The sequence below is a fragment of the Lissotriton vulgaris genome, chromosome 4_1 (assembly GCF_964263255.1).
Source record: "Lissotriton vulgaris chromosome 4_1, aLisVul1.2, whole genome shotgun sequence".
NCBI lineage: Eukaryota > Metazoa > Chordata > Amphibia > Caudata > Salamandridae > Lissotriton > Lissotriton vulgaris.
Window position 1 is genome coordinate 1,302,631,289 of NC_141691.1, and position 19,496 is coordinate 1,302,650,784.

Genomic DNA, 19,496 nt, shown 5'->3' on the forward strand with positions numbered 1-19,496 from the left:
ATAGCAGATGATGAAGTGCTACCGATTGTTAACCCGGGATAGTTGGAAAGCTTATATTCAGCTGTTTACATTCATACTATCTTTATATTTCATCAACAAGACAAAACAAAAATGACCTCAATAAATTGCAATAAATAAGAGATTTAGTTACTTGGCGTTAGAACTTAGAACCATTAATAGATATTTCAGGAGCTTTCAGAATAATAATTAATTCTACAACTATATCAAATGTATTCATCCAATCCTTCAAGCAGCATTTGATCCAAGGTGATAAACAGTCAAAAATGAGACACAAGAAACATTTATCTTTTTACAAGCAATTAAACTTGGCCTGTACAGGGATCGAACCTGTGACCTTGGCGTTATTAGCACCACGCTCTAACCATCTGAGCTAACAGGCCGGTCTGCACAAATTCCTGGAAGTCCAGCATATGAAGAAGTGCTAATGATAGTTAACCCGGGAGATTTGGAAATCTTAATTTCGGAGGTTTACCATGAAGTTATAAATATATAATATCAACATGAAGAAACTAATATGACTTTAGAAAAATTACAATACAAAAGAGATTTTCATACTTAGTGTTAGAACTTAGAGCCATTAATGTTTTTTCCATGTGTTTTAGCAATAAATAACAATTCATCACCTATATGCAATTGATTCATCTAATCATTGTGTCAGCTTCCCCTCGAAGGAAATATAGACATACAAATGATACTGAAGAAAATACATCTATTTTCAACATTAAAGGAGCATCACTTATTGGCTTGGAGACTGATTGAAAGTATGTCCTTGGCATTTTTAACTTTATGCTCTTAAGACTAAACTAATAGGCTCACTAAATATATAGCATACTATTGAAGAAATAGCAGATGATGAAGTGCTACTGATTGTTAACCCGGGATAGTTGGAAAGCTTATATTCATCTGTTTACATTCATACTATCTTTATATTTCATCAACAAGACAAAACAAAAATGACCTCAATAAATTGCAATAAATAAGAGATTTAGTTACTTGGCGTTAGAACTTAGAACCAATTATAGATATTCCAGGAGCTTTCAGAATGATAATTAATTCTACAACTATATCAAATGTATTTATCCAATCCTTCAAGTAGCTTTTGATCCAAGGTGATAAACAGTCAAAAATGAGACACAAGAAAAATGTATCTTTTTACAAACAATTAAACTTGGCCTGTACAGGGATCGGACCTGTGACCTTGGCGTTATTAGCACCACGCTCTAACCATCTGAGCTAACAGGCCATTTTGCACAAATTACTGGAAGTCCAGCATATGAAGAAGTGCTAATGATAGTTAACCCGGGAGATTTGGAAAGCTTCATTTCAGAGGTGTACCATGAAGTTATAAATATAAATTATCAACATGAAGAAACTAATATGACTTTAGAAAAATTACAATACAAAAGAGATTTTCATACTTAGTGTTAGAACTTAGAACCATTAATGTTTTTTCCATGTGTTTTAGCAATAAATAACAATTCATCACCTATATGCAATTGATTCATCTAATCATTCTATCAGCTTCCCCTCAAAGGAAATATAGACATACACATTATACAGAAGAAAATACATCTATTTTCAACATTAAAGGAGCATCACTTATTGGCTTGGAGACTGATTGAAAGTATGTCCTTGGCATTTTTAACTTTATGCTCTAAAGACTAAACTAATAGGCTCACTAAATATATAGCATACTATTGAAGAAATAGCAGATGATGAAGTGCTACTGATTGTTAACCCGGGATAGTTGGAAAGCTTATATTTAGCTGTTTACATTCATACTACCTTTATATTTCATCAACAAGACAAAACAAAAATGACCTCAATAAATTGCAATAAATAAGAGATTTAGTTACTTGGCGTTAGAACTTAGAACCAATTATAGATATTCCAGGAGCTTTCAGAATGATAATTAATTCTACAACTATATCAAATGTATTCATCCAATCCTTCAAGTAGCTTTTGATCCAAGGTGATAAACAGTCAAAAATGAGACACAAGAAAAATGTATCTTTTTACAAACAATTAAACTTGGCCTGTACAGGGATCGGACCTGTGACCTTGGCGTTATTAGCACCACGCTCTAACCATCTGAGCTAACAGGCCATTTTGCACAAATTCCTGGAAGTCCAGCATATGAAGAAGTGCTAATGATAGTTAACCCGGGAGATTTGGAAAGCTTCATTTCAGAGGTGTACCATGAAGTTATAAATATAAATTATCAACATGAAGAAACTAATATGACTTTAGAAAAATTACAATACAAAAGAGATTTTCATACTTAGTGTTAGAACTTAGAACCATTAATGTTTTTTCCATGTGTTTTAGCAATAAATAACAATTCATCACCTATATGCAATTGATTCATCTAAACATTCTATCAGCTTCCCCTCAAAGGAAATATAGACATACACATTATACAGAAGAAAATACATCTATTTTCAACATTAAAGGAGCATCAAGTATTGGCTTGGAGACTGATTGAAAGTATGTCCTTGGCATTTTTAACTTTATGCTCTACAGACTAAACTAATAGGCTCAATAAATACATAGCATACTATTGAAGAAATAGCAGATGATGAAGTGCTACCGATTGTTAACCCGGGATAGTTGGAAAGCTTATATTCAGCTGTTTACATTCATACTATCTTTATATTTCATCAACAAGACAAAACAAAAATGACCTCAATAAATTGCAATAAATAAGAGATTTAGTTACTTGGCGTTAGAACTTAGAACCATTAATAGATATTTCAGGAGCTTTCAGAATAATAATAATTCTACAACTATATCAAATGTATTCATCCAATCCTTCAAGCAGCATTTGATCCAAGGTGATAAACAGTCAAAAATGAGACACAAGAAACATTTATCTTTTTACAAGCAATTAAACTTGGCCTGTACAGGGATCGAACCTGTGACCTTGGCGTTATTAGCACCACGCTCTAACCATCTGAGCTAACAGGCCATTTTGCACAAATTGCTGGAAGTCCAGCATATGAAGAAGTGCTAATGATAGTTAACCCGGGAGATTTGGAAAGCTTAACTTCAGAGGTTTACCATGAAGTTATAAATATATAATATCAACATGAAGAAACTTATATGACTTAAAAAAAATTACAATACAAAAGAGATTTTCATACTTAGTGTTAGAACTTAGGATTATTAATGTTTTTCCATGTGTTTTAGCAATAAATAACAATTCATCACCTATATGCAATTGATTTATTTAATCATTCTATCAGCTTCCCCTCAAAGGAAATATAGAGATACACATGATACAGAAGAAAATACATCTATTTTCAACATTAAAGGAGCATCAAGTATTGGCTTGGAGACGGATTGAAAGTATGTCCTTGGCATTTTTTACTTTATGCTCTGAAGACTAAACTAATAGGCTCACTAAATATATAGCATACTATTGAAGAAATAGCAGATGATGAAGTGCTACTGATTGTTAACCCGGGATAGTTGGAAAGCTTATATTCAGCTGTTTACATTCATACTATTTTTATATTTCATCAACAAGACAAAACAAAAATGACCTCAATAAATTGCAATAAATAAGAGATTTAGTTACTTGGTATTAGAACTTAGAACCATTAATAGATATTCCAGGAGCTTTCAGAATAATAATTAATTCTACAACTATATCAAATGTATTCATCCAATCCGTCAAGCATCGTTTGATCCAAGGTGATAAACAGTCAAAAATGAGACACAAGAAAAATTAATCTTTTTTCAAACAATTAAACTTGGCCTGTACAGGGATCGAACCTGTGACCTTGGCGTTATTAGCACAACGCTCTAACCATCTGAGCTAACAGGCCGGTCTGCACAAATTCCTGGAAGTCCAGCATATGAAGAAGTGCTAATGATAGTTAACCTGGGAGATTTGGAAAGCTTAATTTCGGAGGTTTACCATGAAGTTATAAATATATAATATCAACATGAAGAAACTAATATGACTTTAGAAAAATTACAATACAAAAGAGATTTTCATACTTAGTGTTAGAACTTAGAGCCATTAATGTTTTTTCCATGCGTTTTAGCAATAAATAACAATTCATCACCTATATGCAATTGATTCATCTAATCATTGTGTCAGCTTCCCCTCGAAGGAAATATAGACATACAAATGATACTGAAGAAAATACATCTATTTTCAACATTAAAGGAGCATCAAGTATTGGCTTAGAGACTGATTGAAAGTATGTTCTTGGCATTGTTAACTTTATGCTCTAAAGACTAAACTAATAGGCTCAATAAATATATAGCATACTATTGAAGAAATAGCAGATGATGAAGTGCTACCGATTGTTAACCCGGGATAGTTGGAAAGCTTATATTCAGCTGTTTACATTCATACTATCTTTATATTTCATCAACAAGACAAAACAAAAATGACCTCAATAAATTGCAATAAATAAGAGATTTAGTTACTTGGCGTTAGAACTTAGAACCATTAATAGATATTCCAGGAGCTTTCAGAATAATAATTAATTCTACAACTATATCAAATGCATTCATTCAATCCTTCAAGCAGCGTTTGATCCAAGGTGATAAACAGTCAAAAATGAGACACAAGAAAAATTAATCTTTTTTCAAACAATTAAACTTGGCCTGTACAGGGATCGAACCTGTGACCTTGGCGTTATTAGCACCACGCTCTAACCATCTGAGCTAACAGGCCTTTTTGCACAAATTCCTGGAAGTCCAGCATATGAAGAAGTGCTAATGATAGTTAACCCGGGAGATTTGGAAAGCTTAATTTCAGAGGTGTACCATGAAGTTATAAATATAAATTATCAACATGAAGAAACTAATATGACTTTAGAAAAATTACAATACAAAAGAGATTTTCATACTTAGTGTTAGAACTTAGAACCATTAATGTTTTTTCCATGTGTTTTAGCAATAAATAACAATTCATCACCTATATGCAATTGATTCATCTAATCATTCTATCAGCTTCCCCTCAAAGGAAATATAGACATACACATTATACAGAAGAAAATACATCTATTTTCAACATTAAAGGAGCATCAAGTATTGGCTTGGAGACTGATTGAAAGTATGTCCTTGGCATTTTTAACTTTATGCTCTACAGACTAAACTAATAGGCTCAATAAATACATAGCATACTATTGAAGAAATAGCAGATGATGAAGTGCTACCGATTGTTAACCCGGGATAGTTGGAAAGCTTATATTCAGCTGTTTACATTCATACTATCTTTATATTTCATCAACAAGACAAAACAAAAATGACCTCAATAAATTGCAATAAATAAGAGATTTAGTTACTTGGCGTTAGAACTTAGAGCCATTAATAGATATTTCAGGAGCTTTCAGAATAATAATTAATTCTACAACTATATCAAATGTATTCATCCAATCCTTCAAGCAGCGTTTGATCCAAGGTGATAAACAGTCAAAAATGAGACACATGAAAAATTTATCTTTTTACAAACAATTAAACTTGGCCTGTACAGGGATCGAACCTGTGACCTTGGCGTTATTAGCACCACGCTCTAACCATCTGAGATAACAGGCCATTTTGCACAAATTACTGGAAGTCCAGCATATGAAGAAGTGCTAATGATAGTTAACCCGGGAGATTTGGAAAAGCTTAATTTCGGAGGTTTACCATGAAGTTATAAATATATAATATCAACATGAAGAAACTAATATGACTTTAGAAAAATTACAATACAAAAGAGATTTTCATACTTAGTGTTAGAACTTAGAGCCATTAATGTTTTTTCCATGTGTTTTAGCAATAAATAACAATTCATCACCTATATGCAATTGATTCATCTAATCATTGTGTCAGCTTCCCCTCGAAGGAAATATAGACATACAAATGATACTGAAAAAAATACATCTATTTTCAACATTAAAGGAGCATCACTTATTGGGTTGGAGACTGATTGAAAGTATGTCCTTGGCATTTTTAACTTTATGCTCTAAAGACTAAACTAATAGGCTCACTAAATATATAGCATACTATTGAAGAAATAGCAGATGATGAAGTGCTACTGATTGTTAACCCGGGATAGTTGGAAAGCTTATATTCATCTGTTTCATTCATACTATCTTTATATTTCATCAACAAGACAAAACAAAAACGACCTCAATAAATTGCAATAAATAAGAGATTTAGTTACTTGGCGTTAGAACTTAGAACCAATTATAGATATTCCAGGAGCTTTCAGAATGATAATTAATTCTACAACTATATCAAATGTATTTATCCAATCCTTCAAGTAGCTTTTGATCCAAGGTGATAAACAGTCAAAAATGAGACACAAGAAAAATGTATCTTTTTACAAACAATTAAACTTGGCCTGTACAGGGATCGGACCTGTGACCTTGGCGTTATTAGCACCACGCTCTAACCATCTGAGCTAACAGGCCATTTTGCACAAATTACTGGAAGTCCAGCATATGAAGAAGTGCTAATGATAGTTAACCCGGGAGATTTGGAAAGCTTCATTTCAGAGGTGTACCATGAAGTTATAAATATAAATTATCAACATGAAGAAACTAATATGACTTTAGAAAAATTACAATACAAAAAAGATTTTCATACTTAGTGTTAGAACTTAGAACCATTAATGTTTTTTCCATGTGTTTTAGCAATAAATAACAATTCATCACCTATATGCAATTGATTCATCTAAACATTCTATCAGCTTCCCCTCAAAGGAAATATAGACATACACATTATACAGAAGAAAATACATCTATTTTCAACATTAAAGGAGCATCAAGTATTGGCTTGGAGACTGATTGAAAGTATGTCCTTGGCATTTTTAACTTTATGCTCTACAGACTAAACTAATAGGCTCAATAAATACATAGCATACTATTGAAGAAATAGCAGATGATGAAGTGCTACCGATTGTTAACCCGGGATAGTTGGAAAGCTTATATTCAGCTGTTTACATTCATACTATCTTTATATTTCATCAACAAGACAAAACAAAAATGACCTCAATAAATTGCAATAAATAAGAGATTTAGTTACTTGGCGTTAGAACTTAGAACCATTAATAGATATTCCAGGAGCTTTCAGAATATTAATTAATTCTACAACTATATCAAATGTATTCATCCAATCCTTCAAGCAGCATTTGATCCAAGGTGATAAACAGTCAAAAATGAGACACAAGAAACATTTATCTTTTTACAAACAATTAAACTTGGCCTGTACAGGGATCGAACCTGTGACCTTGGCGTTATTAGCACCACGCTCTAACCATCTGAGCTAACAGGCCATTTTGCACAAATTACTGGAAGTCCAGCATATGAAGAAGTGCTAATGATAGTTAACCCGGGAGATTTGGAAAGCTTAACTTCAGAGGTTTACCATGAAGTTATAAATATATAATATCAACATGAAGAAACTTATATGACTTTAAAAAAATTACAATACAAAAGAGATTTTCATACTTAGTGTTAGAACTTAGAACCATTAATGTTTTTTCCATGTGTTTTAGCAATAAATAACAATTCATCACCTATATGCAATTGATTCATTTAATCATTCTATCAGCTTCCCCTCAAAGGAAATATAGAGATACACATGATACAGAAGAAAATACATCTATTTTCAACATTAAAGGAGCATCAAGTATTGGCTTGGAGACGGATTGAAAGTATGTCCTTGGCATTTTTAACTTTATGCTCTGAAGACTAAACTAATAGGCTCACTAAATATATAGCATACTATTGAAGAAATAGCAGATGATGAAGTGCTACTGATTGTGAACCCGGGATAGTTGGAAAGCTTATATTCAGCTGTTTACATTCATACTATTTTTATATTTCATCAACAAGACAAAACAAAAATGACCTCAATAAATTGCAATAGATAAGAGATTTAGTTACTTGGTGTTAGAACTTAGAACCATTAATAGATATTCCAGGAGCTTTCAGAATAATAATTAATTCTACAACTATATCAAATGTATTCATCCAATCCTTCAAGCATCGTTTGATCCAAGGTGATAAACAGTCAAAAATGAGACACAAGAAAAATTAATCTTTTTTCAAACAATTAAACTTGGCCTGTACAGGGATCGAAGCTGTGACCTTGGCGTTATTAGCACCACGCTCTAACCATCTGAGCTAACAGGCCGGTCTGCACAAATTCCTGGAAGTCCAGCATATGAAGAAGTGCCAATGATAGTTAACCCGGGTGATTTGGAAATCTTAATTTCGGAGGTTTACCATGAAGTTATAAATATATAATATCAACATGAAGAAACTAATATGACTTTAGAAAAATTACAATACAAAAGAGATTTTCATACTTAGTGTTAGAACTTAGAGCCATTAATGTTTTTTCCATGTGTTTTAGCAATAAATAACAATTCATCACCTATATGCAATTGATTCATCTAATCATTGTGTCAGCTTCCCCTCGAAGGAAATATAGACATACAAATGATACTGAAAAAAATACATCTATTTTCAACATTAAAGGAGCATCACTTATTGGGTTGGAGACTGATTGAAAGTATGTCCTTGGCATTTTTAACTTTATGCTCTAAAGACTAAACTAATAGGCTCACTAAATATATAGCATACTATTGAAGAAATAGCAGATGATGAAGTGCTACTGTTTGTTAACCCGGGATAGTTGGAAAGCTTATATTCATCTGTTTCATTCATACTATCTTTATATTTCATCAACAAGACAAAACAAAAATGACCTCAATAAATTGCAATAAATAAGAGATTTAGTTACTTGGCGTTAGAACTTAGAACCAATTATAGATATTCCAGGAGCTTTCAGAATGATAATTAATTCTACAACTATATCAAATGTATTTATCCAATCCTTCAAGTAGCTTTTGATCCAAGGTGATAAACAGTCAAAAATGAGACACAAGAAAAATGTATCTTTTTACAAACAATTAAACTTGGCCTGTACAGGGATCGGACCTGTGACCTTGGCGTTATTAGCACCACGCTCTAACCATCTGAGCTAACAGGCCATTTTGCACAAATTACTGGAAGTCCAGCATATGAAGAAGTGCTAATGATAGTTAACCCGGGAGATTTGGAAAGCTTCATTTCAGAGGTGTACCATGAAGTTATAAATATAAATTATCAACATGAAGAAACTAATATGACTTTAGAAAATTTACAATACAAAAGAGATTTTCATACTTAGTGTTAGAACTTAGAACCATTAATGTTTTTTCCATGTGTTTTAGCAATAAATAACAATTAATCACCTATATGCAATTGATTCATCTAATCATTGTGTCAGCTTCCCCTCGAAGGAAATATAGACATACAAATGATACTGAAGAAAATACATCTATTTTCAACATTAAAGGAGCATCAAGTATTGGCTTAGAGACTGATTGAAAGTATGTTCTTGGCATTGTTAACTTTATGCTCTAAAGACTAAACTAATAGGCTCAATAAATATATAGCATACTATTGAAGAAATAGCAGATGATGAAGTGCTACCGATTGTTAACCCGGGATAGTTGGAAAGCTTATATTCAGCTGTTTACATTCATACTATCTTTATATTTCATCCACAAGACAAAACAAAAATGACCTCAATAAATTGCAATAAATAAGAGATTTAGTTACTTGGCGTTAGAACTTAGAACCATTAATAGATATTCCAGGAGCTTTCAGAATAATAATTAATTCTACAACTATATCAAATGCATTCATCCAATCCTTCAAGCAGCGTTTGATCCAAGGTGATAAACAGTCAAAAATGAGACACAAGAAAAATTAATCTTTTTTCAAACAATTAAACTTGGCCTTTACAGGGATCGAACCTGTGACCTTGGCGTTATTAGCACCATGCTCTAACCATCTGAGCTAACAGGCCATTTTGCACAAGTTCCTGGAAGTCCAGCATATGAAGAAGTGCTAATGATAGTTAACCCGGGAGATTTGGAAAGCTTAATTTCGGAGGTTTACCATGAAGTTATAAATATATATTATCAACATGAAGAAACTAATATGACTTTAGAAAAATTACAATACAAAAGAGATTTTCATACTTAGTGTTAGAACTTAGATCCATTAATGTTTTTTCCATGTGTTTTAGCAATAAATAACAATTCATCACCTATATGCAATTGATTCATCTAATCATTCTATCAGCTTCCCCTCAAAGGAAATATAGAGATACACATGATACAGAAGAAAATACATCTATTTTCAACATTAAAGGAGCATCAAGTATTGGCTTAGAGACTGATTGAAAGTATGTTCTGGCATTGTTAACTTTATGCTCTAAAGACTAAACTAATATGCTCAATAAATATATAGCATACTATTGAAGAAATAGCAGATGATGAAGTGCTACCGATTGTTAACCCGGGATAGTTGGAAAGCTTATATTCAGCTGTTTACATTCATACTATTTTTATATTTCATCAACAAGACAAAACAAAAATGACCTCAATAAATTGCAATAAATAAGAGATTTAGTTACTTGGTGTTAGAACTTAGAAGCATTAATAGATATTCCAGGAGCTTTCAGAATAATAATTAATTCTACAACTATATCAAATGTATTCATCCAATCCTTCAAGCATCGTTTGATCCAAGGTGATAAACAGTCAAAAATGAGACACAAGAAAAATTAATCTTTTTTCAAACAATTAAACTTGGCCTGTACAGGGATCGAACCTGTGACCTTGGCGTTATTAGCACCACGCTCTAACCATCTGAGCTAACAGGCCAGTCTGCACAAATTCCTGGAAGTCCAGCATATGAAGAAGTGCTAATGATAGTTAACCTGGGAGATTTGGAAAGCTTAATTTCGGAGGTTTACCATGAAGTTATAAATATATAATATCAACATGAAGAAACTAATATGACTTTAGAAAAATTACAATACAAAAGAGATTTTCATACTTAGTGTTAGAACTTAGAGCCATTAGTGTTTTTTCCATGTTTTTTAGCAATAAATAACAATTCATCACCTATATGCAATTGATTCATCTAATCATTGTGTCAGCTTCCCCTCGAAGGAAATATAGACATACAAATGATACTGAAGAAAATACATCTATTTTCAACATTAAAGGAGCATCAAGTATTGGCTTAGAGACTGATTGAAAGTGTGTTCTTGGCATTGTTAACTTTATGCTCTAAAGACTAAACTAATAGGCTCAATAAATATATAGCATACTATTGAAGAAATAGCAGATGATGAAGTGCTACCGATTGTTAACCCGGGATAGTTGGAAAGCTTATATTCAGCTGTTTACATTCATACTATCTTTATATTTCATCAACAAGACAAAACAAAAATGACCTCAATAAATTGCAATAAATAAGAGATTTAGTTACTTGGCGTTAGAACTTAGAACCATTAATAGATATTTCAGGAGCTTTCAGAATAATAATTAATTCTACAACTATATCAAATGTATTCATCCAATCCTTCAAGCAGCATTTGATCCAAGGTGATAAACAGTCAAAAATGAGACACAAGAAACATTTATCTTTTTACAAGCAATTAAACTTGGCCTGTACAGGGATCGAACCTGTGACCTTGGCATTATTAGCACCATGCTCTAACCATCTGAGCTAACAGGCCATTTTGCACAAATTACTGGAAGTCCAGCATATGAAGAAGTGCTAATGATAGTTAACCCGGGAGATTTGGAAAGCTTAACTTCAGAGGTTTACCATGAAGTTATAAATATATAATATCAACATGAAGAAACTTATATGACTTTAAAAAAATTACAATACAAAAGAGATTTTCAAACTTAGTGTTAGAACTTAGGATTATTAATGTTTTTTCCATGTGTTTTAGCAATAAATAACAATTCATCACCTATATGCAATTGATTTATTTAATCATTCTATCAGCTTCCCCTCAAAGGAAATATAGAGATACACATGATACAGAAGAAAATACATCTATTTTCAACATTAAAGGAGCATCAAGTATTGGCTTGGAGACGGATTGAAAGTATGTCCTTGGCATTTTTAACTTTATGCTCTGAAGACTAAACTAATAGGCTCACTAAATATATAGCATACTATTGAAGAAATAGCAGATGATGAAGTGCTACTGATTGTTAACCCGGGATAGTTGGAAAGCTTATATTCAGCTGTTTACATTCATACTATTTTTATATTTCATCAACAAGACAAAACAAAAATGACCTCAATAAATTGCAATAAATAAGAGATTTAGTTACTTGGTATTAGAACTTAGAACCATTAATAGATATTCCAGGAGCTTTCAGAATAATAATTAATTCTACAACTATATCAAATGTATTCATCCAATCCTTCAAGCATCGTTTGATCCAAGGTGATAAACAGTCAAAAATGAGACACAAGAAAAATTAATCTTTTTTCAAACAATTAAACTTGGCCTGTACAGGGATCGAACCTGTGACCTTGGCGTTATTAGCACAACGCTCTAACCATCTGAGCTAACAGGCCGGTCTGCACAAATTCCTGGAAGTCCAGCATATGAAGAAGTGCTAATGATAGTTAACCTGGGAGATTTGGAAAGCTTAATTTCGGAGGTTTACCATGAAGTTATAAATATATAATATCAACATGAAGAAACTAATATGACTTTAGAAAAATTACAATACAAAAGAGATTTTCATACTTAGTGTTAGAACTTAGAGCCATTAATGTTTTTTCCATGTGTTTTAGCAATAAATAACAATTCATCACCTATATGCAATTGATTCATCTAATCATTGTGTCAGCTTCCCCTCGAAGGAAATATAGACATACAAATGATACTGAAGAAAATACATCTATTTTCAACATTAAAGGAGCATCAAGTATTGGCTTAGAGACTGATTGAAAGTATGTTCTTGGCATTGTTAACTTTATGCTCTAAAGACTAAACTAATAGGCTCAATAAATATATAGCATACTATTGAAGAAATAGCAGATGATGAAGTGCTACCGATTGTTAACCCGGGATAGTTGGAAAGCTTATATTCAGCTGTTCACATTCATACTATCTTTATATTTCATCCACAAGACAAAACAAAAATGACCTCAATAAATTGCAATAAATAAGAGATTTAGTTACTTGGCGTTAGAACTTAGAACCATTAATAGATATTCCAGGAGCTTTCAGAATAATAATTAATTCTACAACTATATCAAATGCATTCATCCAATCCTTCAAGCAGCGTTTGATCCAAGGTGATAAACAGTCAAAAATGAGACACAAGAAAAATTAATCTTTTTTCAAACAATTAAACTTGGCCTTTACAGGGATCGAACCTGTGACCTTGGCGTTATTAGCACCATGCTCTAACCATCTGAGCTAACAGGCCATTTTGCACAAGTTCCTGGAAGTCCAGCATATGAAGAAGTGCTAATGATAGTTAACCCGGGAGATTTGGAAAGCTTAATTTCGGAGGTTTACCATGAAGTTATAAATATATATTATCAACATGAAGAAACTAATATGACTTTAGAAAAATTACAATACAAAAGAGATTTTCATACTTAGTGTTAGAACTTAGATCCATTAATGTTTTTTCCATGTGTTTTAGCAATAAATAACAATTCATCACCTATATGCAATTGATTCATCTAATCATTCTATCAGCTTCCCCTCAAAGGAAATATAGAGATACACATGATACAGAAGAAAATACATCTATTTTCAACATTAAAGGAGCATCAAGTATTGGCTTAGAGACTGATTGAAAGTATGTTCTGGCATTGTTAACTTTATGCTCTAAAGACTAAACTAATATGCTCAATAAATATATAGCATACTATTGAAGAAATAGCAGATGATGAAGTGCTACCGATTGTTAACCCGGGATAGTTGGAAAGCTTATATTCAGCTGTTTACATTCATACTATTTTTATATTTCATCAACAAGACAAAACAAAAATGACCTCAATAAATTGCAATAAATAAGAGATTTAGTTACTTGGTGTTAGAACTTAGAAGCATTAATAGATATTCCAGGAGCTTTCAGAATAATAATTAATTCTACAACTATATCAAATGTATTCATCCAATCCTTCAAGCATCGTTTGATCCAAGGTGATAAACAGTCAAAAATGAGACACAAGAAAAATTAATCTTTTTTCAAACAATTAAACTTGGCCTGTACAGGGATCGAACCTGTGACCTTGGCGTTATTAGCACCACACTCTAACCATCTGAGCTAACAGGCCAGTCTGCACAAATTCCTGGAAGTCCAGCATATGAAGAAGTGCTAATGATAGTTAACCTGGGAGATTTGGAAAGCTTAATTTCGGAGGTTTACCATGAAGTTATAAATATATAATATCAACATGAAGAAACTAATATGACTTTAGAAAAATTACAATACAAAAGAGATTTTCATACTTAGTGTTAGAACTTAGAGCCATTAATGTTTTTTCCATGTGTTTTAGCAATAAATAACAATTCATCACCTATATGCAATTGATTCATCTAATCATTGTGTCAGCTTCCCCTCGAAGGAAATATAGACATAAAAATGATACTGAAGAAAATACATCTATTTTCAACATTAAAGGAGCATCAAGTATTGGCTTAGAGACTGATTGAAAGTATGTTCTTGGCATTGTTAACTTTATGCTCTAAAGACTAAACTAATAGGCTCAATAAATATATAGCATACTATTGAAGAAATAGCAGATGATGAAGTGCTACCGATTATTAACCCGGGATAGTTGGAAAGCTTATATTCAGCTGTTTACATTCATACTATCTTTATATTTCATCAACAAGACAAAACAAAAATTACCTCAATAAATTGCAATAAATAAGAGATTTAGTTACTTGGCGTTAGAACTTAGAACCATTAATAGATATTCCAGGAGCTTTCAGAATAATAATTAATTCTACAACTATATCAAATGCATTCATCCAATCCTTCAAGCAGCGTTTGATCCAAGGTGATAAACAGTCAAAAATGAGACACAAGAAAAATTAATCTTTTTTCAAACAATTAAACTTGGCCTGTACAGGGATCGAACCTGTAACCTTGGCGTTATTAGCACCACGCTCTAACCATCTGAGCTAACAGGCCGTTTTGCACAAATTCCTGGAAGTCGAGCATATGAAGAAGTGCTAATGATAGTTAACCCGGGAGATTTGGAAAGCTTAATTTCAGAGGTGTACCATGAAGTTATAAATATAAATTATCAACATGAAGAAACTAATATGACTTTAGAAAAATTACAATACAAAAGAGATTTTCATACTTAGTGTTAGAACTTAGAAACATTAATGTTTTTTCCATGTGTTTTAGCAATAAATAACAATTCATCACCTATATGCAATTGATTCATCTAATCATTCTATCAGCTTCCCCTCAAAGGAAATATAGACATACACATTATACAGAAGAAAATACATCTATTTTCAACATTAAAGGAGCATCAAGTATTGGCTTGGAGACTGATTGAAAGTATGTCCTTGGCATTTTTAACTTTATGCTCTGAAGACTAAACTAATAGGCTCACTAAATATATAGCATACTATTGAAGAAATAGCAGATGATGAAGTGCTACTGATTGTTAACCCGGGATAGTTGGAAAGCTTATATTCAGCTGTTTACATTCATACTATTTTTATATTTCATCAACAAGACAAAACAGAAATGACCTCAATAAATTGCAATAAATAAGAGATTTAGTTACTTGGCGTTAGAACTTAGAACCATTAATAGATATTCCAGGAGCTTTCAGAATAATAATTAATTCTACAACTATATCAAATGTATTCATCCAATCCTTCAAGCAGCATTTGATCCAAGGTGATAAACAGTCAAAAATGAGAAACAAGAAAAATTAATCTTTTTTCAAACAATTAAACTTGGCCTGTACAGGGATCGAACATGTGACCTTGGTGTTATTAGCACCACGCTCTAACCATCTGAGCTAACAGGCCGGTCTGCTCAAATTCCTGGAAGTCCAGCATATGAAGAAGTGCTAATGATAGTTAACCCGGGAGATTTGGAAAGCTTAATTTCGGAGGTTTACCATGAAGTTATAAATATATAATATCAACATGAAGAAACTAATATGACTTTAGAAAAATTACAATACAAAAGAGATTTTCATACTTAGTGTTAGAACTTAGAGCCATTAATGTTTTTTCCATGTGTTTTAGCAATAAATAACAATTCATCACCTATATGCAATTGATTCATCTAATCATTGTGTCAGCTTCCCCTCGAAGGAAATATAGACATACAAATGATACTGAAGAAAATACATCTATTTTCAACATTAAAGGAGCATCAAGTATTGGCTTAGAGACTGATTGAAAGTATGTTCTTGGCATTGTTAACTTTATGCTCTAAAGACTAAACTAATAGGCTCAATAAATATATAGCATACTATTGAAGAAATAGCAGATGATGAAGTGCTACCGATTGTTAACCCGGGATAGTTGGAAAGCTTATATTCAGCTGTTTACGTTGCATACTATCTTTATATTTCATCAACAAGACAAAACAAAAATGACCTCAATAAATTGCAATAAATAAGAGATTTAGTTACTTGGCGTTAGAACTTAGAACCATTAATAGATATTCCAGGAGCTTTCAGAATAATAATTAATTCTACAACTATATCAAATGCATTCATCCAATCCTTCAAGCAGCGTTTGATCCAAGGTGATACACAGTCAAAAATGAGACACAAGAAAAATTAATCTTTTTTCAAACAATTAAACTTGGCCTGTGCAGGGATCGAACCTGTGACCTTGGCGTTATTAGCACCACGCTCTAACCATCTGAGCTAACAGGCCATTTTGCACAGAGTCCTGGAAGTCCAGCATATGAAGAAGTGCTAATGATAGTTAACCCGGGAGATTTGGAAAGCTTAATTTCAGAGGTTTACCATGAAGTTATACTTATATAATATCAACATGAAGAAACTAATATGACTTTAAAAAATTACAATACAAAAGAGATTTTCATACTTAGTGTTAGAACTTAGAACCATTAATGTTTCTTCCATGTGTTTTAGCAATAAATAACAACCATCTGAGCTAACAGGCCATTTTGCACAAATACCTGGAAGTCGAGCATATGAAGAAGTGCTAATGATAGTTAACCCGGGAGATTTGGAAAGCTTAATTTCAGAGGTGTACCATGAAGTTATAAATATAAATTATCAACATGAAGAAACTAATATGACTTTAGAAAAATTACAATACAAAAGAGATTTTCATACTTAGTGTTAGAACTTAGAACCATTAATGTTTTTTCCATGTGTTTTAGCAATAAATAACAATTCATCACTTATATGCAATTGATTCAATTAATCATTCTATCAGCTTCCCCTCAAAGGAAATATAGAGATACACATGATACAGAAGAAAATACATCTATTTTCAACATTACAGGAGCATCAAGTATTGGCTTGGAGACTGATTGAAAGTATGTCCTTGGCATTTTTAACTTTATGCTCTAAAGACTAAACTAATAGGCTTAATAAATATATAGCATACTATTGAAGAAATAGCAGATGATGAAGTGCTACTGATTGTTAACCCGGGATAGTTGGAAAGCTTATATTCAGCTGTTTACATTCATACTATCTTTATATTTCATCAACAAGACAAAACAAAAATGACCTCAATAAATTTCAATAAATAAGAGATTTAGTTACTTGGCGTTAGAACTTAGAACCATTAATAGATATTCCAGGAGCTTTCAGAATATTAATTAATTCTACAACTATATCAAATGCATTCATCCAATCCTTCAAGCAGCGTTTGATCCAAGGTGATAAACAGTCAAAAATGAGACACAAGAAAAATTAGTCTTTTTTCAAACAATTAAACTTGGCCTTTACAGGGATCGAACCTGTGACCTTGGAGTTATTAGCACCACGCTCTAACCATCTGAGCTAACAGGCCGTTTTGCACAAAATCCTGGAAGTCCAGCATATGAATATGAAAGTTATAAATATATAATATAAACATGAAGAAACTTATATGACTTTAAAAAAATTACAATACAAAAGAGATTTTCATACTTAGTGTTAGAACTTAGAACCATTAATGTTTTTTCCATGTGTTTTAGCAATAAATAACAATTCATCACCTATATGCAATTGATTCATTTAATCATTCCATCAGCTTCCCCTCAAAGGAAATATAGAGATACACATGATACAGAAGAAAATACATCTATTTTCAACATTAAAGGAGCATCAAGTATTGGCTTGGAGACGGATTGAAAGTATGTCCTTGGCATTTTTAACTTTATGCTCTGAAGACTAAACTAATAGGCTCACTAAATATATAGCATACTATTGAAGAAATAGCAGATGATGAAGTGCTACTGATTGTGAACCCGGGATAGTTGGAAAGCTTATATTCAGCTGTTTACATACATACTATTTTTATATTTCATCAACAAGACAAAACAAAAATGACCTCAATAAATTGCAATAGATAAGAGATTTAGTTACTTGGTGTTAGAACTTAGAACCATTAATAGATATTCCAGGAGCTTTCAGAATAATAATTAATTCTACAACTATATCAAATGTATTCATCCAATCCTTCAAGCATCGTTTGATCCAAGGTGATAAACAGTCAAAAATGAGACACAAGAAAAATTAATCTTTTTTCAAACAATTAAACTTGGCCTGTACAGGGATCGAAGCTGTGACCTTGGCGTTATTAGCACCACGCTCTAACCATCTGAGCTAACAGGCCGGTCTGCACAAATTCCTGGAAGTCCAGCATATGAAGAAGTGCCAATGATAGTTAACCCGGGTGATTTGGAAATCTTAATTTCGGAGGTTTACCATGAAGTTATAAATATATAATATCAACATGAAGAAACTAATATGACTTTAGAAAAATTACAATACAAAAGAGATTTTCATACTTAGTGTTAGAACTTAGAGCCATTAATGTTTTTTCCATGTGTTTTAGCAATAAATAACAATTCATCACCTATATGCAATTGATTCATCTAATCATTGTGTCAGCTTCCCCTCGAAGGAAATATAGACATACAAATGATACTGAAAAAAATACATCTATTTTCAACATTAAAGGAGCATCACTTATTGGGTTGGAGACTGATTGAAAGTATGTCCTTGGCATTTTTAACTTTATGCTCTAAAGACTAAACTAATAGGCTCACTAAATATATAGCATACTATTGAAGAAATAGCAGATGATGAAGTGCTACTGATTGTTAACCCGGGATAGTTGGAAAGCTTATATTCATCTGTTTCATTCATACTATCTTTATATTTCATCAACAAGACAAAACAAAAATGACCTCAATAAATTGCAATAAATAAGAGATTTAGTTACTTGGCGTTAGAACTTAGAACCAATTATAGATATTCCAGGAGCTTTCAGAATGATAATTAATTCTACAACTATATCAAATGTATTTATCCAATCCTTCAAGTAGCTTTTGATCCAAGGTGATAAACAGTCAAAAATGAGACACAAGAAAAATGTATCTTTTTACAAAC

At 32.1% G+C, this 19,496-nt stretch overlaps 5 non-coding genes across 5 annotated transcripts; all 5 read right to left on the minus strand.

Moving 5' to 3' along the window:
* Window positions 1–327: 327 nt before the first annotated feature.
* TRNAI-AAU (transfer RNA isoleucine (anticodon AAU)) lies at window positions 328–401 on the minus strand. Its single transcript has one exon. It is a non-coding gene; the product is annotated as a tRNA-Ile (tRNA).
* A 2,514-nt stretch (window positions 402–2,915) lies between these two features.
* Window positions 2,916–2,989, minus strand: TRNAI-AAU (transfer RNA isoleucine (anticodon AAU)). Its single transcript has one exon. It is a non-coding gene; the product is annotated as a tRNA-Ile (tRNA).
* A 1,651-nt stretch (window positions 2,990–4,640) lies between these two features.
* Window positions 4,641–4,714, minus strand: TRNAI-AAU (transfer RNA isoleucine (anticodon AAU)). Its single transcript has one exon. It is a non-coding gene; the product is annotated as a tRNA-Ile (tRNA).
* A 2,515-nt stretch (window positions 4,715–7,229) lies between these two features.
* On the minus strand, window positions 7,230–7,303 carry TRNAI-AAU (transfer RNA isoleucine (anticodon AAU)). The gene has a single exon. It is a non-coding gene; the product is annotated as a tRNA-Ile (tRNA).
* Window positions 7,304–10,679: 3,376 nt separating this feature from the next.
* On the minus strand, window positions 10,680–10,753 carry TRNAI-AAU (transfer RNA isoleucine (anticodon AAU)). The gene has a single exon. It is a non-coding gene; the product is annotated as a tRNA-Ile (tRNA).
* Window positions 10,754–19,496: the final 8,743 nt, after the last annotated feature.